We start from the raw sequence: 23,011 nt of genomic DNA, 5'->3' as shown, positions 1-23,011 counted from the left end.
CTTGGCATCGCGCCGCCCCCTCGGGTCGTGACCTGCGTTCCCGAATTCGGGAGCTCGTAGCTAAGTCTTGTCTCTGTGCACCAGACCTACTCGTCTGTTAACACACCTCCAGGGATAGTGACCCCAGTGCCTCCATGGGCAGCCCGTGCCAACGCTTTGCAGCCCTCCGTGTGGAAAAAGTTTTACTACTGTCCTGTCTGACTCTCCCCAGGCACAATGTGAGGCCGTAACCTTAAAAAAAAAAAAAAGATTCCCTTGGGGAAGGGGAAGCCGTGCACCTCCTTTGGAGCACTTTCTCGCAGGCCGTGCTGTGAGAAGAACCGCAGTGCAGTGCGGAGGTTTCAGAGATGTGCCCGGAGCAGAAGTTTGTACAGCTGCCAGCCCTTCCTGGTGGGTTTCCAGGCAGGAGCAAAGAAATGGCTGCTGAGGTAACGGGAGCTCTTCTTCTTCCTTTAAAAGCAAATTTGTGTGCATTAGAATGCAGTCAATGTTATGTATTACAATGGTGTGCTTAGTCTGTAACAGTACAGAGCAAGATAATAACTTCTTTTTAGCAGCATAAATTCAGGAGAAAAAAGCAAAACAAAACACGTGTCGCTAAAAGTCTTTTGGATTAGGTTTTTCCTTCTCTAAAATTATTTTTTGGGGTTGCGAACCAAAACAGAATCACAGAATCACAGAATTGTAGGGTTTGGAAGGGACCTCCAGAGATCATCGAGTCCAGCCCCCCCGCCAATGCAGGTTCCCTACACCAGGTCGCACGGGTAGGCATCCAGGCAGGTCTTGAACATCTCCAGAGGAGACTCCACCACCTCCCTGGGCAGCCTGTTCCAGTGGCTCTCTGGAAAAAAACCTCTCCTAACTGCAAAGCACAGCTGTAGCAAAACCGTCAGAACCGCAAGGAAGACATCTGGCCACGAGAGGTCTCACAAAGCCCAACAAAATGTTTTAAAAGCGTGTTTCTTCTGAAGGAATTCGCTCTCTTCGGTCTCCTGAGCCTCAAGGAAGACTTGTTGCGATTCGTTTTGGTAGCTCCTGGGTATCTCCAGGCTGACGGGAGGTCGTGAGTCAGTCCTAGACTTTCTGCTGGCATGTAGATTTGGCGTAACTGTGGAGATCTTGAGACCACAGTTGGAAATACACAATCAGAGAGGGGATGAGGTTGGAAGGGACCTCTGGAATTCCCCTGTTCAGGAGGACTAGGAAGAGAAAGTTGCCCAGGACCATGTCCACAGTCTGTCTGGGCAACCTGTGTCAGTGGTCTGTCACCCACACAATGAAATCTATTTATTGGAAAATCTTGTGTTTAGCTCTTATTATGAATAGCAAAGAGCTAAATCACCCACTGCATTCCCTCACAGAGTTCATGAACATTTCACAGTCACCCAGCTGGGACACTTAATTCCAGCTGTTGACTTAAAACCAGAAGCACCCATGGATTTGATGTAGATGTTCAGGAACTCCCTCAAGGCCTTTTGTTTCATCATATGCAAATGTATTACTTTGATATAATCTTGTGGTCTTGCAATTAGCACGTTTCTTGGATGTAGCCTGGGTTATACGACCCATGGCTGATGTTAGTGGACTGGGACAGATTCAGGAGACTCGGTGTTCAGAGTTCTCAGATTCTGTGGATTCAGCAGAACTGCTCATCTCTGGAGCTTAGGAGCACATGGGAGACTTTCACATGCTACCACTTAAAACACACTCTTCAGCCTGCTGTTTTCTGGTACCTTTTTCTCATCCACATACATACCTGTAGAGCCATTCAAACAAGCACATACAGAGGAAGCCTTTATGATACTGTTTTCAGTTTCCTTCTAGTAAAATATCTACTTCTATAGTATCTAATTTGTATGTATTTATTTGTTGCATCAGTCATGAATAGGATCTAGGATAATTAGTAATTAATCTTCAAAGTTTTTTGATAGGAAGCTTTGAAAGGTAAGTGGCATTACTGAAAACTTACTATAAATGCCTCTCTGTGTTCCCTTCTCCTTTTTTGATCATTCCTCTTTTCCAGAGGAAAACATGGAAAATTGTTAAGGTAGCACAGACTTCGCACCAAGCTCGGCTGAATACCAAAAAGTGCTCTATTTATTTTAATTATTTTCTTACCTCTCCCCCCACAATACTTGTGCAAATACTCCCACACTGACTTCTTATCTCTAAGTGCTTTTTATCTCTAAGTGCTTCTGAACAATTTCCACTCTAAATGGAAAAGGCAAGGATTTGACTTTTTTTGAGATAGTATCTCAAAAGTTTTGAAATTGAAGCAACTTTGAGTACTTCTTGTTTTAAGAGATTATATAGCACGTTCTTTACATCTGATGCAGAAAAGGATGGTGGGCTGTTGTTCGTGTTAATGGTGGAGCAGGATCCATGAGCTAGGTCGCTATGCTAGGCTTCCCCCTAGAGTTGCATGATTTCTCCTTTGTTTGCTGCTGCAATAAGCAAGATGCTTACCAGGTGATTTTGAGGTCTTTCTGGCAAAGTGAAACAACGTAGATCACAAAGGGAACCTACAGTAAGGGTCACAACAGAAAAGCAAAATAAAATTGAGATCGATGGCTCTTTGTTTATTTTGTGTTTGCAGTCTCTTAATAAGCATTAATATGCTGAAGAACATGTTAGAAAGGAAAAGTGACTTCTCAGTTGAGGTATCACACTGTTCTGAGTCACCTGATACAGCCAAGAGCAAATCAAGCTTAGGGAAAAGAGCAAGGGTGCAGATAGCACAGAGCAGGTCCTCACCAACAAAGGTGCAGACTCAGAGCATCCCAATGCAGTGGGCAGAGCAGGGTGACCCAGCAATCGCTGGATAACAACAGCAATAACTCTAAAAAAAACAAACAAGGGAGTGGATCAGGTCCTGTGGCAAACAGCAAATGAAATGACTGGCATGCAAATAGCTTAATGGGAGGTAGAAAAAGAACCCAGTGCATCGTTTGATTAATGTGTGCCCTTTTTCTGGGGTTGACTTGAACTCCCTTTATACTGATGAGAAGATCAGAAGTAACCTTAACGTGGTGCTAAATGCTTTATGGGCCTTACCTTGTTGATAAAGGGTACCAGGCCAATCTCATGATAATGAGCTGTTAGGTTGCAAGGTGGAACATTTACAGAAGTAGCTTAATCATGCTAATGTAGACATGACCGAAGACAATGCTGACATTACTAAAACATTGACTCCCAAAGGAGAATTCAAGCATGAGTCTGCACATTACATGAGCTGTAAATCAGGAAACACAGAAAGGTTAAGGTTTAAGAAAAGTGCAACCATGACAAAGTATTTGAGTACTGATGTCTCTCTGACATCTGAATACAATTGATCTGGGAGGATGGGAAGAATCAGATACACTAGCACCCTAATTTAGCTGAGAAAAATTAATGTAGTAGAGGGCTCTAAAGGCTTAAAGAGTACTATTAAAGATAAAAATACTTAAAGGGTATTATTCCTCCATGCAGTTTACTACTTCTCAGTTTCCTCATTATCATCCAGCATTCTCAAAAGGATACACAAGAGTATGAAAATATTGCTGCTTATTCAGTAGCCTATTGATCTGTGGTTGGGTTGAGAAACCACCTTTATTTTAGTAACAGATTTTTTTTCTCTCTCCATGCTTTTTGCATCTTCCTTGTACCAGTTTTAGAAGAACTTGGCAGCAATATATGTATGTTTATTTAGGATGTCTGATTACACAGTGACTTAAACCTTTGCACTGTTTTCCTTTAATGACAAAGCAGCGGTAAAAACAGGTGAAACTAAAATTTCTGAAAAAATGACATTTTAGGGTGTTATGTTGCCATTATACCTTCCTTTAGATGTAGGTCTGCAGTAAGAGCAGAGCTGCTGGAATGACGTACAGTACAGCTACCAGAACATTCAAAAGATGTAAGAAATGTTTAAATGTAACTCATGAAAACCAACCAAAAAATGTGGACAAACTGCAGACTGCATCTGCAGATCTTTTTCTTGTGTGATACACTATAGATCCCTGTGTGGTAGTAGAACATCACCCCTCTCTCCTCCCCCCAGAAAATAGAAAGAAGACCATGTCTGGAGATGATTGAACTCTTTCTTCCCTGTAGCTCCAGCAGTCATCTGCTTATTTCCTCAAATTCAAGATGCTTCTGCTTGTTACAAGTGGAGTGGCCACCCACACTTATCCTGCTTCCTGCCTTCTGTTTTATTGTGCTTCCATTAATAGTATGAACGCAGAAGGGTTTTTGAGTATATAGTTTAATAACTTCAAGTTACAAAAAAAAAAAAAAAAGTCATAAACTTCAAACAAAACAAAACCAAGGCTCTGCAGTCTAGCAGCCTAACCTGTGTAGCACAGGGCACTGGATTTCCCTGAATCGCTATTTAAATCAAACGGTCTCTGGTGGAAAATGGTTTTCATTCAAAAATTTGCAAAGCCAGATCATGACAGTGATCTGTCAATGAAGCAACATGAGCTATCCAGAGCTGTGGAGGCAAGGCATATAAATTTAAGCTAGATGGATATGTTTAAGCAAGTTCCATTTTCTTTCCCAGCACTGAACTAGCAAACGGGTGTTACTAAAGAAAGCCTTTAGTACATGTGCATTTTGCTTGACATGCTCTTACTTCAGAGAAGTCATTTGTTGGCACTGATGATGGGTGAGAGAGGCCACGAGAAAGCAGCCTGGTAAGTGCAGTCACTGCCTGGAGAATTAAATGCTTCAATTCTGCATCCCTGCCAGGTGCTACTTGGTGAGCCAAAGGAAAATTGGTTCTTCTAATTAAAATGCAGGGGGGGAGGGAGAAAATGGAGTAAGGGGAGAAAGATTTCTTTATTTCCTTCTTACATCCATAACTTTGTTCCTTACAGGGAGCTAATCTCCTGCCAAATAACATTGGCAGTATATCTGGAGAATGCCTTCCAAAAGTTGTTTCTTTGTTGAATGTCAGGAGGTGCAGATTGGGACAAGGATGAGGTGACGTGGGCTGAGGACTGTTCTGAAGTGACGCGTGCTTTGTGTTGCACACTGGAGGAGCACTGCGGCCTCTGAGCCCTGTCCATGCTGCATCTGTTCCCACTCAGACCTCATCTGATAACTGTTTCTCATAGTGAGATGTAGTTAACTATGAACTTTTCTGAATGAATATATATTTATTTTTCCTCCAGCTTTATGAGGAAATGAAAAACTCATGCTTGGTGCAGGGTAGAGCAGGCATTCACTCCTGGGTGTGTGTGGTTGAATATAAAGCTGTGGAAACACAGGAATTGAGCTCTCTCTTGATGGACTTAGCAGCACTCTCACCTTGCTCATCCCCAGGCTGACTGTGCCATGCTGTTCTCTTTCCTGTACCATATCGCATCCTTTGTTCCTCTCTGTATCATTTTTGCCATCCTGTACCATATCGCATCCTTTGTTCCTCTCTGTATCATTTTTGCCATCCTTCACAAGCTCAAGACCTTTCTCTTGTTTTTTGGCCATATGTGCCATACCCCTCTTCAAATGCTGCAGACACAAGGTTTCCCCATTCTTTCCTATGGACCTTCTTTTTCCCTGCAGGTACATCCAGTCCTCATTAAAAGCTCCATTTTCTGCCATTTTCCTTTTCCTCTTTAAGAAGAAAGCCATGCAAAGTGTTATATGATCTACCCAGCTGTTGTTCAAAACTAATGTAAGGGCAGTGTTATGCTGTAAGGTCTTGCTCAGTAGGTGGTTATCAATCTGTCCTTGTGCCCCTCCCAGTCTTCACAACTGAAAGAAGCCAGCAGTGAAGTCTGCAGACAAATACAATTACATTTGCTGTCCAGTTCATTATTTCTTGATACTGCTTTAAAGTTAATGTGAAATATAATCAAACTGTCAAATAATGACTGATACAAACGTCCTAATGGGTTCCGAATAGTTACCGTTGAAATCAGTTAATATAATTGATTTGCTATGTGGTTTGTTTGCTGATGTTAGATTATAACCTGCAATCAGTTTAGTAATCTTCCATAGTAGTTGTTAAGGAAAATTAAAAATACATTGGATATATCTCAACGACTTGCTATTTATGATACAGTGCAGCAGTTCAGCAAGCTGAAGAACCGGTTGGGCAAGGAGAGATAGAGACCCCCTGGGCAATTTGCCTGCAGTACGGAGTGCTTAAGTGCATTTGTGCAGCTGGCACCACCTTGGAGATCCAAGGGATTTGGAACTAAATACATTCCATGTAAGGACGATGGCACATCTTCACAAATTAGAGATGGTGCCAAATACACTGATTCCTTCTATAGATCAGGCTCTATAAATTATTTCCTTTCTCGAGAGAGTTTCCATTTCGGTTTAAAAAACCCATAAGTTATATTGATATCTAAAAAAAGCTACTGTCTAAAGATGTCCTTCTCCACCCTTCCCTTAACTGCCAGCAGTACAGTTGTGAACCTACGCCAATTGTTTTACCATGGAACTGTGTAGTACTGCACTGATTATTGCAGTGGGACCCGACACAGCCCCGCTGGTCTGTGCTCAGCACACCCATTAGCTGAAGCTTCATTTTTATTATCACTGCAGCATTTTCTTCTCTGTTTCTCTGTGGAGAATTCAAAAGAAATGCACCTATGGTTCTTTTGGCACAACCAACTGCCTCACTCCAATTTATAGGAGGGAGAGGGTGTAGAATCACAGAATCACAAGGTTGGAAATGACCTTCAAGATCATCTAGTCCAACCATCCTCTCATCACCATTGCTACCACAAGCACTAAACCATATCTTGCAGCTGCTAGGGACGGCGACTCCACTGCCTCCCTGAGCAGCCATTCCAGTGCCTGACCACTCTCTGATAGAAAAAGTTCTTCCTTATGTCCAACCTAAACCTCCTCTGGTACAACTTGCGGCCATTTCCTCGGGTCCTGTTTGTTGCCTGGGAGAAAAGGCCAAACCCATCCTCATCACAGCCTCCCTGCAGGAAATTGTAGAGTGCAGTGAGGTCTCCCCTGAGCCTCCTCTTCTCCAGACTGAACAATCCCAGCTCCCTCAGCCGCTCCTCATAAGGTTTGTGCTCCAGACCTCTTACCAGTTTCGTTGCCCTTCTCTGGACACGCTCCAGGGCCTCAACATCTTTCTTGTAGTGAGGGGCCCAGAACTGAACACAGCACTGAAGGTGCGGCCTCACCAGTGCTGAGTACAGGGGGATGATCACCTCCTGCTCCTGCTGGCCACACTATTTCTAATGCAGGCCAGGATGCTGTTGGCCCTCTTGGCCACCTGGGCACACTGTTGGCTCATGTGCAGCCGAGCATCAACCAACACCCCCAGCTCCTTCTCTTCTTCACAGTCATGATGACATATGTATACCCGACATGAGATAGGAAGCAAGCTCTGAGCCAGAAAACAAAGAAGGGCTCTCACACCAACAAGATGTTATGCTACATGAAGTCATTGTTTGACTTGTCTATTACCATGTATCTTGAATATCCTATATTCACAGTAGTCATACAGTGCAGCTTTCGTGCTAATAGAAGTACACCTAAATGATTTTCACTTGTCTTGAAGCATCTGCTTTTTCTCCCACATTCTTCTGTAAATCTTAACAGAGGATCTCAGAGAATGCCCTGCTTCATAGTTAAACCAGCTCATGTGGTTGGCGTGCTTTTTAAGTACATTTATTTCTCTGTTAATGAAAAATGTATTTCATTACTTTGAAATGCTCTTCTATTGGAAAAATGACAAATATCTCAATTATACTTTGTTAATACTTTGGGAAAAGTTTATGTTCGCCATCTTTTCCCTCTTCCCTCATATGGTGCCTTACTCACCTCTCAGCCAATTACAGCTGGGCAGCATAAGAATTCATAATTTTAGAAGAAACTCATGGAGACAGATGGCCCCATGGTTTTTTGGTGAGAACTACTGAACTCCTTTAGTATCTAATTTAAGTAAAATCTGTGAGCTGACAGCAGGATAAGACTTGTGCTATATTGCCAGCTTCAGGCATCAAAAAATAACACAGATTTAAAATGTAATGTAATGAACTTTTAAGCTTGTCTGGTAATTTTTGTAGCTCCTAGTGGTTCAACTTTCAAATGTTTCTCTAGAAATATGAAAGCTAAGAACCTGCCTTCCTTTCAAGTAAAAGCTTGAATTCCCATGTAATGCTGTGGATTTGGAAACTGGGATTTCACAGAATGTATTCTGTATTGTGAATTTCACAAACAAAAACAAAGCAAACTCAGGAATGACACTCACACTGAGCCTCATTGCATGCAGAAACACAGAGCTGTGCATTTTTCAAGTGCATTTTTCGACACGTTAAAGATTTTGTGACCATGCTCCAGATTATTGTCAGGGAAAAGAAGAAAACCATCCAACTGCTTCTCTACAAGCGATTGGTTAATAAGAGTGGTTAATAATAAGAAGTCAGACCAACAAGATCAAAAAGGCAATATTAGCCAAATAAAACTAGGTGAGAAAAAGACAAAAGGAGAAGACAAGCATCAGAGTGTGGGAGAGAAAAAGAAAAATGGTTAAAAAAAGAATGGTGAGGTACTGGAACGGGCTGCCCAGAGAGGTTGTGGATGCCCCGTCCTTGGAGGTGTTCAAGGCCAGGTTGGATGGGGCCCTGGGCAGCCCGGTTTAGCATTAAACAAGGAGGTTGGTGGCTCTGCATGTGGGGTTGGAGATTCATGATCCTTGAGGTCCCTTCCAACCCTGGCCATTCTGTGATTCTGTGAAAAGGAGGCAAGAAACCACTGAGAGCTGGAGAAAAAGAAACCTGAAGAACAGTGTGGCTGTATTTGCGTTAGGACTGCATCTGGAGCCATTCTGAAGAAGCACCTCAGGTCTCAGCCCCACCAGCAGCCCATGCCCTAGAAGCAGCTGCAAGTCTCCAACTGCACATGAATCCCTTTGCCCTTTTGCCAGCTCTACTACCTGAAACGAAGTACATCTCCATGACTAACTCTAGCAGATTATGAAGCTGTTTCTAAGTAGACAAATTTATTTACTATTGGTTTGTTTTTACTTTAAAAGACTGTTTATTTTTCTCTTAGCCAAAGTACAGAATACTGGTGGGGACCAGCAAAACCATCCTGTTGGCTGCAGTAGAGAGAGCTCCCCCATCATTGCCATCTGTAATTCACTGCCCATAATGCATTAGCCTTCCTCCTCAATTAACATGTCTCAGTAGCAAACATTAACTCATGCTTGGGTAAAAAATGATCTCTAGAAAGAAAAACGCATGCTGAATGTTCAGGCCTCCTCCATTGCTACAAAGGACTTTGTTATTTCACTGATTGCAAAAATCAGAGCTGTCCGAATAAGAGAAATAATGAAAGAGAAAGTGCACAGCTCAGTGCACGGGACCCCTTTGCTCTGTTAGATGGTTGTGGGCCACTTTGGCTCATTCACCACAGTAGATATGTTTTCAACTGCTTTCCAGCAATGTAAAGTTTACGTAAATATGCATTCTGCCTTGACCAAAGCACCGAGGAGAAAGCTGTAATTGTGAGAACACAGCATGCTTTATATTGGTTTCCTGCCAGTGATTATGTGTAAATCTCCCATTAATATGATGTTGCTTGCTAGGATACTGCATAGCTCTGTGTTCTTTATGCATAATATAAATTGAAATAAGATACACTGAAATAAATAACCTAATCAGAGAAAGAGTTTCTAACTGCAGCTGCTAAAGGATTAGCACCACCATGAGGCGGTCTTTGAACGTACCCAAGAGATGTTAATACAATTCTAATCATGGCTCTGATACAACACACAAAGCAAATAAAATGCTATTTAGTCTGCTGCTGAATCCTAACACGATAGAATTAGGATCATTTTCAGAGGAAAAAACCCAACAAATCAAGAGTCAGCTTTCTAAAGATGTTTAAAGGTCAAAGGATTTTTAAAGGCAGGTCATGTTGTGCTTTCTCATATCTGTGCATTCTCAGAGGGCTTCAGTGAAGTCTTCCCACTCACTGCAGGACATAGATAAAGCTTACACACATCGCTCACATGTTTTTAAGCCGTACCTGAAGCAGTTTTCCTAGAGTTTGTTGTACTGCCTGGACATCAGTGTTTTTTAAAAACAGGCTTCCAAATGTTCTTTCTTCAACGCTTTATAATTATTTAATATTATTTTAATAATATTTTATGTCATCGCTGTTCACTTTTTACTTTTGCTTTATGAACAGCATGGACTGTTTTGTATCACTATCCAAGGCCTATAGGAAATGGGTTTTCCTAACGTTAGATTCATTCCACAGATTACTTCAGTGTTCTTGTCATTTTTGCAAGTTAGATCACTTGGGCCCAAAATGGTTACTCTACTTTCTAAGGGAAAATAAAAAATACATATTTCAAGCAATGCAACAAAGCCAACAAAATGTAGTTGTACACAAGGTGGAATATCATGTGTGCAAATGAAGAGCTTCAAGTCACTCAGAGCCACCCTGCAGTGCCAGCACATAATGTGTTTGCTTATGCTCTCGTGACACTCTTATTATTTTAAAGTCATCACTAGCTTTATGTTAAACCCCTTTTACAATAAATTACTGCTAGAAAGCCTCTATAATTTTAAGATCCTCTACAAAATGTTGCAAATTATTCTTTTTACTCTCCTACATAATGCATTCAGACCACAGGATCTAGCTAGAACTACTGCATTTTACTTTGCCTTTCCCAGAGCAGTTGTTACATTAAAGCAGAAGTGATATTTTGTAATATTGCAAATTCTTTTTTTTAATATTTGTTCTGTTCAACATATCTCTTAAGGTTCCGTGAGGTAAATCAGAGCTCCCCTACCAACAGCAAAAGTAGTTCTGTTAAGTAAACACTGGACAGTTCAGTGATTATTCATTTTGAAATACAGCAGCAAGTAACAGAACAGAAATGAAACTGGGAGAAATTCTCTGATATTCCTTTGGTTTGCAAGGCAGCACGTCAACAGTGCATCATTAAATTCAGAAGAGTGCATCGCTGGCATGTCAATGTCCATGAGGGACCTGGTCACATCACTATTTGCACTGGTCTTTTGAAAAAGAGCTGATGGTTTCCTACCAGATTTACTCTCACAAAACAATCCTGCTTTTAAGACGACTGATATCTAAAAGAGGATTACTGCAAATTAACTGGTTAGATTTTCATTTGCATCAGCTTCAGAGTATGGAAACAGTGTGAGCGATATGTCAGCAAGTGTGTGAGAAGAAAGCAGTTTCCAAGTCTGATTTTACATAGTTTTGGGAGGAAGAAGTGTGAATTACTCTCAAACAAGACTTACATGTGCATTTGATTTATTCTCTGCGCATTCATTTGCAGTATTCTATTTCCATATGCAGTCAAGTATACATGATTCTGCAGTATATCTAATATTGTTTGAAGTTGAGCATTGAGAGATTTAAATATAAATTTAGTTGAACCATTTCATACAATTAATTCATTTGTGGTTAATACAGTTTGGGATCAAATGCTCCACCTCGCAAATACATACAGGAATTTGGCCAGTAAATTTCAGCCACAAATATAAAAAAATCCCTTAAGAGATGAAGAGTGTTTTAACATAATGCTTCATATTAGGAAGTACCACTTTTTCATTTTAAAATAGTGCTTTATTTAAAATCAAGTTAACTATTTAAGATGACATGACAGAACATGGAAATCTAATGATATAATTTCAAGACAATTTAGTTTGACTTAACCATCACTGTTATTTTCTATTTCAATGAAACCACCAAATTTTCTTTTGAATAGACCTAAAACAATCAGCTGTTACAAATTAAGCATTTGTTTAGCTTCTGTATTTATTTATTAATCTACCATCTTAGAAAGTGTTCTGGATTACTGATATACAAAATGCATTTGAATTAGGCTCTATCACTTACCTTCTGTTGGCAGATACATTACGTGGAATGGGAACCTGGACTACCTCCTGCACAAAGCTGCTGAGGAAAAGCATACGACTTAGAGACTTCTGAGTTTCCATGTGGTAAGTTGATATGCTGATGATTTAGAAGGACAATGGGGACTTCACAAATTATAGGAAAGATTGCTGGCAGACATCATACAGTTGGTTTTTCAAAAATTCTTCAAAAATACTCTTCTCCAGAAACTATTAAAGAAATTAAATTTCCACACGATTGGAGGACAGGTCATTTTATGGCCTCACTGTAGAATAAGGAGCAAAAGTAAAGGTGTAACTGTCACTTTTCAAGGTGGTGAAGGATCAACAGTAATGTCTGAATGTCAGACTGGTTTCATCTGACGTTTTCACCAGTGATCTCCAAAAGGCAGGAGTCAGTAAAATCTTGAAGTCTGGAAATAAGTTGTCAAAAGATGCACTGATGACGAGGAAACGATGAGGAGTTAGGAAGGTGCCAGATGCACTTCAGTGCAGATTAAAGTATAGCTGCATATGTTACAGGTCTTATAGTCACACTTACGTGACATTGAATGTGGATCAGACTGAGTACTCAGAAAAGGTTTCTTGTAATCATCACTGGGAGGTCACTGAAGTCGTTGGCTCAGAGTCCAGCAGCAGCTGGAATAGTCAAAAAACCACCATCAGATCGAATCCTGAGAGTAGTACGGATAGCACATCCAGGCCACCATGAGGGACTGCAGCAAACCCACAGCTTGCAACTTATCTGCAGGCAGATCTGGTCCCACAGACATGTAGAAAACTGTAGAGTTTATGATGAAAAAAGGCTTGGACATCTAACATGCCTTGCTTTTCCACTGTAAGGCACTTTGTGAAATTTCTGGAGCTGGAAGTCAAACACCAGTGCCAACTCTGCAGCCACAGGGCGCTCCCAGGATGGTCTGACAGTTTCTTTGTTCCATTCACAACGTTGGAATTATGGGATTTGTGTGGGAAGAACTGACTTGATGGTAAGTGCCCTCTTGCAGTTCCACTGTTTCCCCTCAGAAGCAGGTACCACTGAGAACATCATAGCTATAATGCTTCCTCCTTCACTCTCCCTCTGTGACTCAGCACAGCACCCTCATTCACTGTGCTGAGTGAAGTGAGGGATTTCTCTGTTCACAAGGCTGTGACATCCACATTTGGGCAGATACAAGCCAGGATTACTTGGATGAATGGAGCTACAGCTTAGGATGGAAGTATTGATGAGCAAAGGCACTGAGGAGTTCCTCTCAGAGCATGAAAAATTAAAAAAAAAAAAATTAAAAAAAAACCAAAACCTTGTCCCCAGATCATTGTTAGAGACTCACCAGCAGCCTCTGCAGCACAGATCATTACCAAAAGCTCCTCACTAATGAGCAAACGACTGCATATTGCATTCACTTCGTTTCCAAGTGCCCTCAAAACTTGCTGTAGATAGATCACTGTAGCTCCATTGAGAAACAGTGCAGACTTTTCCTATTCCTCCAAACTGATGCACCACCTCTTTTTTTTTCTTTTTTTTTAAACACATTTTATGATTCACATTCTCCCCTTAGTCACAGCAGTGAACACTAGTGTCACTGGGCTTACAGAGATCCACTGCTCTGAAATGCTCCCTTGGCAGCTGAGCTGGGTTACTGGAGCTGCTGTCAGCAGCCAGCCCTGGGATAGAAGCAGTATTACCGGCTTCAGAGCCGTTGGCAGCACACTGAATGACTCAGTAAAGCCAAAAGCCTCAGCTACCAAAACAAACCTGCTCAGTCAGCAATGCCCTCCAATGCTGAGAGGTCATAACACTGGGGAGGCAGGAGAGGAGCAGCTCCAACAGCTCATGCTGGAGACACAGCAGGGAATCTGTTTGAGGCCTGTGCTGCCGATTCCCCCCTTTCTACTTGGTGTAAGCAAGCAGAAAGACATTTACTGCTTGTCAATGTATTCTCTTCATTACTTAAAATAAAATTCTGAGCGCCTGTCTCTTCTTTAAACTCCCCTTCTTCAGAAATAGTAACCACAAAAATGGAGCTAATGAGAAGGGAGCAAAAATAAGTAGAAATGCATAAATATACACATTTAATTTGCTTCACATTTGTAAGTCAGAATGTTTTATCATGACTACTTCTGATTCTATTTTCTTTTAAAACTCCATTGAGGTTTTCTTTAATCTGCAAGCCAAGACTGTGCTGAAGGTGATGTTAAGTTCAGCGTGGGGCAGAGCCCTCAGTCAGTGACATGCAATAATGACTTCTGGTAAACCAGTAATGGGCATCTTTTTAGTCCCTTGAGAACACACTTCCAATTACAAATATTCAAACCAACTACTGTTAGCTCATTAGCAGCCAGTCAATTAAAACAGCTTTGCCCAAAGAGGAAAGCAAACTCAAAGCCTTCACTAAAGGCAAAAACACTTACATGATAACAGTTGAAAATAGTAACCAATATCAAAGGCCAGATAATGCTTCCAGTTAGAGCACATACATGCAATCAGAAGATGGAAACAAGCCAGTTTTATTAACTGAGAGTAAAGCAGGCTGATAACATTTTAGCCCAAAAGGAACAATAGGCTTTATTAATTCTGGTTTTCTACAGAGTCCCAGCTATTTTCTGCTTCTAGCTCTAACTACTTAACTGCTCAACAGCTTCCTGACAGATTCAGCTCTTTCCCTTATCCCAGGGTGTACTTCTAGGTCTCTTTATGCAAAATTGATGAATGTTTAACATTACTTTGTATCAGGTCGATTTTTACATCCCCTTGCTACACAGCATTCACAGTACAGGTTGGCTGGAGTAAGAGAATTCAGAGCCAGTACGTATTGCCAGCAAGCTCCCATTGTTCTCTACTCAGAGCCTTTTGTTGTAGTCCTACTTATCCAGTGAAAGCAACTGGAGAAAAGTTTGCTTTATAAGAGAGGAGGAAAGAGCAGCAGGATAACTTGTAACAGCATTAAACATTTTAATTTGCAGGCACATTGACTCAGTGTGTCGGTAGTGCATGCCGCAGTTCCTGACTTGTCATTGTTTCTGCAAGGCTGGTTGTCATAGCTTCACTGGGAGCCTGGATTCAGGGATGAATGCCAGATGAAAATGCATTTTGGAGTTCATGCTCTTTAGGGCACGTTTCAGTCTCCCAGACATACCACATTCCATCAGTTTCATATTTAAAGAGTTTCTTCTTCCTTTAAAGCTATTCACAAAGGCAAGAAGCGTACCCATTTCTTTCTTCTGGAAACTCGGATTCTGATATAATCATATGGTACTGTGAGCTGAAGCCCAAAGAAGTGTATTATATAATCGTGGTTGTAAAATTACTGTAGGATTTACAATATTCCCTAAATGTTGCCACAGAGGAGCAGCAGTGGCAGCCTAAGAGCTAACATTATTGTAAGTCATCTAAAGCGTAGAGATTACAAACCTGGGTAAAATCTCCCTTTTGCGTTGCACTATGTCAGCTTTGCATTTGTAGAAGAAGCTTTAAAGAAACAATTTTCATCTATAGTAAACCTCTGATAGTGCTATTTTGCTGTCTGCTAAGAAGGAATTACTGTCTAGGCTTTATAAGAACTTAACTCATAACATGGGTCAAGATATGCTGCTCTACTTTTGCAAAAATAATCGGGAGAGACACAGTTATTATCCAATCTACATGCCAGAGCAAGGAGATGAAATCAGGTAACACAAACTACTCAACCACTGAGTCCAGTCACGTACCTTAAAGGCTGCATTTTTTACTAGGGAACGTTTGGAGCGAGGGTTTTTTTTGTGGTAGGATTGTGTCCTTGTGGAGATTTCACCAGTCAGAAGGAAGCCCTCACTGGTTGGATTTGCTAGGCTCATATTCTCTGAAGAGAATTTGCACGGCACCATGATAAAGCAGGATTTCCTGTTTGGATGTAGTTGGATGTATGATGGAAATAAATAATGGGGGGGAAAAAAAGCAAGAACCAGCAAATAACAAATTGTAAGATGTTCAAGTATTTTACCATGCTGAGGAGGTGACTGTAGTTAGTTATGTAACACATCACACACAAACACAGAGCAACAGAAGTTCTGCAGGTCCTGTGTGCTTTTCCTCTTCTAGGAGACAATATTATCCTGACAGCAAATACACATGCCCCCCCTCAGCCTCTCCTCCACATCTGCTTCCCGCTCCAAGTTCCCTCCTTTTCTGTATTTTCTACTGATTATCAGGTGTTGCTTTTTCTTTTCTTATTAAAAAAAATCCAAAATATCTTACACAAAGCTAACCTACCTCACATCTTCACAAAGGAACTGAAGGACTGTCTGGACCTTTTAGGAAATTCTGAAAAATTACTTTGATAGTTAAAATGTAACTGCAATGTAATACTTGGTTGCCTCATGTCTTTCCAAGGACATACTTCACAGATGCCATTCAATACATTAAACCCTTCTTTCCAAGGAAAGAAGAAAACACTTAGAACCTGGAGTAAAAAGAAAAAGTGGTGTTTTCTCTCACCAGCCTTCAGCCTGACAGCTCTCCTATGCAGAAGCTGAGGTCAGTGAGGTGTCGCACTGAGTCTGCATGAGTTTGCTTCAACGCACTGATTGCCTGTGCGGGATGAATGGTTCTATTTTCTTTTCCATGATTTTTTTCCAGCACTGAACAGGATTCAGTGCAGAACCCACAGGTGTGGTTTTATGCGAGGGCTCACAGAAGGTAATTCCAGCAGATGCCAGCTGTGACCCTCTCACTACTATAAGGCTGTACAGCCAAGGAGTGCTGAGTCAGTAGATTTGGGTATTTTCTCCTGCTAACTGCCAAAAATATTTTTAACAGTATACCTCTCTGGCCCTGCCAACTTCATTCTTAGCAAAACCCTAATAAGTGCTGGCTGTTGCTCTGGGACAGAGCTTTCTGCCTTCAGGCTCACTCTGCTTGTCTGCTAGAGCCTGACTATAGGGAAATACGTTCTGCTATCTGCATGGCAGTTTGACAGCTTTTCAAGTGCTTCTTGAGCTTGATTCAGACAGAGTTCACCTATGGGACTGCCCATGCTACTCCTGTCAGCCAGGAGAATCCAGCACGTTTGCTGTACCCCAGGCCAGTTCTCACTTGGATCCTCACCACCTGCACATGAAGTCCTGTTGCTTTCCCTTGGGTAGGCAAGTGGTAGGGCCACATCCAAAGCGGAGTGAGGAAAGTATGTACCGTGCACCCAGGAGCTGGGTGTTAGGAGGAGGCAGATGTGTTAGAATGCCTGTAACTTCTGCTGTTGCCTATCCAGCAGACTGATCAAGCAGCAAATGCAGTGGAAAAGTGGGAACAGCTGGGGACCAGAAGGAGGGAGGGGAGAAGTGAGGAAAGAAGGTGATGTGGAAGTACCACATCTTCTCCACAGTCGGGTCCTGTGCCCAAATAACATCCTTTCTCCCATCTCCTCACTGCAGGAGAAAGCAGGGTGGCTGTGGCACACTCAGCACTGCTGACACATGGCATTGCTTTTTCCCTTCCTTCCACACACATCCAAGCTCACTCCCAGGATGTGTTGAGGAACACAATTGGATGGAGCCTAAAGCGATGGAATCTTCTTGTCATCTTTTTGTCCCAGCTGTTTCATGATGCCTGAGTGTCACTCATGGTTCAAGAAATGGGGGAACTTGTAAATGACCACAGTTACTAGCTTAGCACATAGAAGCAACCATTATGGGCAGACACATCCTCTTAGTATTAGGAGGGCCAACTGGCAGCTGTGGGATCAGAAACTATCTGAGGAACAAGACAGAGACCTGGGGCTCCCCTGGGCAGAATGCTCAGAAAAACAACTCACGAAGCAGCCAACAAATAAGCATTTATCTTACTTAAATTGAGACAGGGCGTTACAACACAACCAAATTCCATTTAGAGTTTGAGCTGGTTTATAACCTCAATTAAAATAATGAGAGAACTGGCACTCTAACTGTACCCTTCTGACCCTGACACTGTGTTGATGCAGAACTTTCCACCCACAAATTTCCAAACCCTACTTGAAATACAGCCATGAGAATTGGGTGAGGCAAAACTGTACCAAAAAAGTTATTTCCCTATTATCATTTCTTTGATATAATCCTGATCTTATGCATCTATCTTTCTTTAACACATTATTTTATTTCTGTATTCAGTCATATATGGGCACATACCCATGCAGCACACGACTGCCAATGTCACATCTATATTGGATTGCTCTTTGTCTCCTCATTCTGCTGCATGAGTACACAGTACTTTTTTGTTAGGATTTACTATAATATTACTATATATTATGTAGCATATACTAGTATATATTATATATTACTGCATTACTGTTTATTACTATAATAATTTTGTATTGTTACTATTAAAAAAATCTTTGGAGATAATAGTTTTCTTCAGACTTCACTTATGGAACTTCTTTTCAAAGAAACACTGATCTTTGACAGCACCCAGTGCTGATGTGTGATGGAGCACTGGCTGCCACAACAAGCTCTTTGCCTGCCTCCTAAATCCCTCTGGATAAAGTAAAGAGTTAGGTATGTCACCTCAGGGAAGATGACACTGACATATGAATCACAGAGCTCTGAAAAGAGGCACAAGACACCACAAGCTTTTCTGTTTGTTTCTTTGTTCCTTTGCCTCAGTAAATAGGACAAGCTATATCCAGCTTGTTAGAAGTGCCTCTTCTAACTGTATTTTTCCATACTGTAGCAGTTACATCATTGACTATAACTTCTATGCAGCTAAAAGATGGAGACACACAAGGCAGGCATAGGCAACTTTTAAGCAAATGAGTTACTTCTATTCAGCACATATATAGGAGTGACTGTGTTTTCCCACAACTGCATTATGCTAACCAGTAAACAATACATTGAAGAAGCTTGTATTTAATTTCAGGGTAAAAATCAAATCATAGAATCAGAGGATGGTTTGGGTTGAAAGGGACCTCACAGCCCACCCAGCACCAACCTCTGCCTTGGGCAGGGCTTTCCTCCACCAGCTCAGGCTGCCCAGGAGCCATCCAACCTGGCCTTGGGCACTTCCAGGGATGGGGCACCCAAAGCTCTCTGGGCAAATGGATGTATACAGCCCCTCAGATCCCACCAAGGCAAGTAACAGAGCTGGGCTGCTCTGTTTATTGCTTTAGATTTTCTTGTGAATTTGGCATCTAGAGAACTCTTCTGAGAGAAATGGCTTTGCAATGCAGGCTCAGGATCTTGTTTTATTTTGTATGATATAGTAAAGAAGATGGACTCTTTCATAGTTAAAATGGAAAAGTTACTAATCTACTCTATGGGTATTGTTAATTTTAATTAATACTGTTAATTTCAGAGCTGCTTAGACCTTGTTCTGAGGTGGTTTCTATCATACACAAAGCATTATTGATTCACTGATGAACATCTATTCAGAAAGAGATGCTTGACAAGTTTTACTAACAGATAGGCAGTACAACAGGCTTAGCAGGACTGCACTTAATATCAACTGATATTCAATTAAGAAAAAAATGCTAGGAAGGTTTTGCTGATATCTCTGAATTGTACTCATTTGTGAACTGTCCCTGAACATCCAGACATTCTTTATCATTTGATGTCCTGCCTCAGTTGCCTAGCTGGCAATTTGGTTCATTAACCATCAAAAACAGAAGAAACACTTAATCAAGATGCTGACAAGTTGCTGTGTTGCAGCAGTCATAGTAGACAAGAGTTGATTGTCATTCTTTGCTGTAATGGCACAGATCTGGTATCGGTTTTCCTTGATTACATGAGATCTATGGCAGTACAAGTGGAAGCAGGCTCTAAAGCTTCAATAGCTTTACACATTATGAAGTAGTCCTGTAAAAAGTAAATATTTTGAATAAGACTATTTGAAGTGAAAAAACAGGATCAGGGTTTTATGCTCCGCAGTTGGCACATGTATGCCCTGTTGTGAAAGAATGAAGTCACCTAGCACTCCCCTGGGGCTTCAAAGAAAAGATCTGAACATCTAACTTTTTTAAAAACATCAAAGTGTAGAGGTCTCCAAACCAGTATGTTCATTTAACATGCAGAGACCTCTACTTGAAAGGTCACCAGGTAGCACTGAGTCATAATCTATTTCAGGGAAATAGGAGACAAAAACAGGCCTATTTTTAGCTTTGAAATGCATGACCATTGTACCATCTGGCCAAATGAAGTTGATCAAGCACCTGAAAGTTAAGAGTATCTATTCTTCATGCATCTTTAGAAACAGTACAAGCCAAGATCTTGGAGCCTCAAAAGATGTTAATCCTACCTTCAACTAAAAGATTTACTAAAGCCTGTGGCGAAGAACTTCGATCAATTTCTCTTGAAGACACACAATTCTATCACTTCTTATATTTATCATTAATTTACAGGTAGTGCAGTGCAGGCAATTTAGGACAGGAGCAATGCAATCTTTGTGCAATAAGTCCCTGTGAATCTGTACACTCATTAAGAGTTTTTATTTGGCCAAAGAGTTGTAAAACCAGGCTGCTGTAAGTAGCTAAAGATAGCTGAGCCACTGAGCCCTTCCAGGCTCCCAGCCTATATCTAACTGCTTAAGCACTTCTATCTGTGTATAAGGCTGTATATAGGACACTTTGGAAGAAAGGCTAATTAAAAAAATCTTGAGCATAATGACAGCTGAAGTCATTTTGCAATATGTCAAATGCATTTCCCAGGACAGTTTGGTCCCCTGCACTTTCACTCCCTCCCCTGCGTAGACATATTCAGTGCGTCAGTCAAAGAGAATTTTCCCAGGGAAGTTTAGCTAGAAAAGTGCATTTCCTTCAGCTGGGAGCTCGACTCAATGCATGAGTGCAAATGCTGATCTCTGCTCTATTTGGAGCAAATCTACATAAAGGGGATGCCTCTGGTTTATTGACTAGACTGACTTGGAGAACTCCCTTCTTAAACAACAGCTGCAGCAGTATTGAACAGACACAGCTTTTCGAAAGGCTTACAGAAGGTATTTTTCCTCTTCACTGGGGCAGTGTGAGCCCCCGGTGTGTTCAAGAAAACAGATAAGAAGAAAAACTTGAAAAGAAGAAAAATTGCCTATCAGGAATCTCCACATTGTCTGATATCACGGAAATGCCACCAACAGATTTCACCAGAAAAATATCTGTAATGAATGTGGCAACTGCAGGAATTATTAGTCAGAAAAAGACAAAACAATGCCAGTAGTATTAAGCTGTGGGAAAACAGTATTCGTGACTGTCTACATCAAATCAAGATTATGCAGAATTCTTTTGTTTCTTCCTACATCCATAGTGTACTACAATCATTAGTTTTTCAATAATTAGCACTCCTGCAATATCCTCTGTATTACTGGAGTGTTTCTCTAACAGCACAGTAATTTATCTCATATGTGGCTTTCCTCAGCTCTCACTTCAAGTGGAGGAACTTTTTACTAGATTCCCCAGCAAACCAAATACTTCTAAACAAGTTTTTCATACCTCCATTTCTTCATACAAGACATAAATCATTTCCATTACCTGGCAGACACTTCCATTTTCTTCTTTTCTTTCCCTGGTTAGTCTGTTTAGCATCCCAGCATTGCAGCAGTTACTGGCATTCTGCGGGACTATTTGGAATTTTATGTTTCGTAAGAACTTAGACTTATGATGCACAGAAAGGCACTAGCTGCCCACCAGCTGTTATCTGTGTAACAGACAGGAAGTGTGTGCATGGCAGCAGCAAGGCATTCTGATCCTAGATAACCTTTGGTCCCCAGTACAAGTGCTGAGAGGTATCAGCAGCAGATGCTATGTGGATGTCTTTAGCCGCAGTGTAGTTATGATGTGGTTTTGCCCTGAGCAGGGATCCTGTGCTTCCTTGAGGTTCCGGTGTGTTCAAAGCACAAGACAGGCAGGAGCAAGGACACTAACATACAAGTTAACTGAGCAGATCTCAGTCTCTGCCTCTCAGAGTAATTCATAGGGACACATGTAAGTACAGTGTAGATACTCTCCAGTGAGAACAGGCAGAAACGTTCCTTTCACTGGGAACATTTCATGGTCAGCAATGCTACAGATCATTTATGAATACTCAGTTAAAGGAAGTTACAGTTAGGTTAATAAAAATTGAGTTGCATACAGAGTTACAGATTGCTTTCATTATAGACATAACTGCACCAAAAGAAACTAAAGTCCTACAATTGAATGAGGGCTCCTCCAGCTCACACTTTTGCTGTAGAAAAAGAAACTCCTGCCTTATTAACTTATCTTTCTAGAATTGTTCCCATGCATCTACATCACAATACACAAACAAGAAAGAAAGCCAGCTGTGAACGTGCTATAGCACACGGACTTTTGCTGTATTATTATATGTGGTTTTGTTTCCAGATAAAAATACATGTGTAATATAAATATATAAACACATAACTCCATACATCTATGATATAAATATATATGACAGCATTTTAAATCTGTTCCAGGAGGAAGTGAAAATTAACTCCAGATTGTCTGGACATCCAGAAGCCCTGAGGATTTCAGGAGTTCCAAAGGCTGAGGATGTTTGTAGACTAAACAACTGCGGCTCATTTGCATCAAATGAGAAAAGTAGTTTTCCTCCTTCAGAGTAACAGGTAAACAATAAAGCAATTTAAGCAATACCATAGTAACAGTATTTGGAGACAAAAACTGGTTAAAACTTCAATGTTTGTCATATAGCTGTGTGAACTTGTTAATAAAACATCTCTGCATATATCCCCCCCACCCCAGTAAAACACCACATAACTTCTGTCATGAGAAAGCATAAAAACAGCAGTTCTGCATCTGCTCTCAGGAACAAGAAGGATGCCAGTATATTCAGATTACTGAATTAACTTTTGAAATTGAAGTTCTGTACTAAGCAGAAGAGATCTAACCCTTACTTAGAAAAAGAGAATTGTTTTCCTGTCACATCTCTGAAAAACGAAACCCACCCCCACTATTTATCCTTTCAGCATTTCTTTTTGGATTCTGAATCTTACCCAATTCAGAGCAGTAATATGTGTTTCAGAGAGTCTCTGTTCAGGGCCGATTTCCTTCCCAAACAACACCACTGCAACTGCACTGCAGCATTGCTAATATCATAGGCTTAAGTCACTTCAGCTCCCAGTTCACCTTTTTTCCTTTATAGTAAACTCAGCATCTTTCAGAGCAATCACTGTTCCTTCCTGGGAGCTCTCTTGCTGGGTGGGAGAA

General features: G+C 41.1%; 1 long non-coding RNA gene across 1 annotated transcript; it reads left to right on the top strand.

The window, feature by feature from the left end:
• Positions 1-41: 41 nt before the first annotated feature.
• LOC128080342 (uncharacterized) lies at positions 42-22,786 on the top strand. The gene is made up of 4 exons (XR_008206614.1): positions 42-428; positions 11,855-11,945; positions 12,702-12,847; positions 22,261-22,786. It is a non-coding gene; the product is annotated as an uncharacterized LOC128080342 (long non-coding RNA).
• Positions 22,787-23,011: the final 225 nt, after the last annotated feature.

Source organism: Tympanuchus pallidicinctus, unplaced genomic scaffold, assembly GCF_026119805.1.
Source record: "Tympanuchus pallidicinctus isolate F22 unplaced genomic scaffold, pur_lepc_1.0 scaffold1, whole genome shotgun sequence".
Taxonomy (NCBI): Eukaryota; Metazoa; Chordata; class Aves; order Galliformes; family Phasianidae; genus Tympanuchus; species Tympanuchus pallidicinctus.
This window is presented reverse-complemented; position numbering and strand designations above follow the sequence as displayed.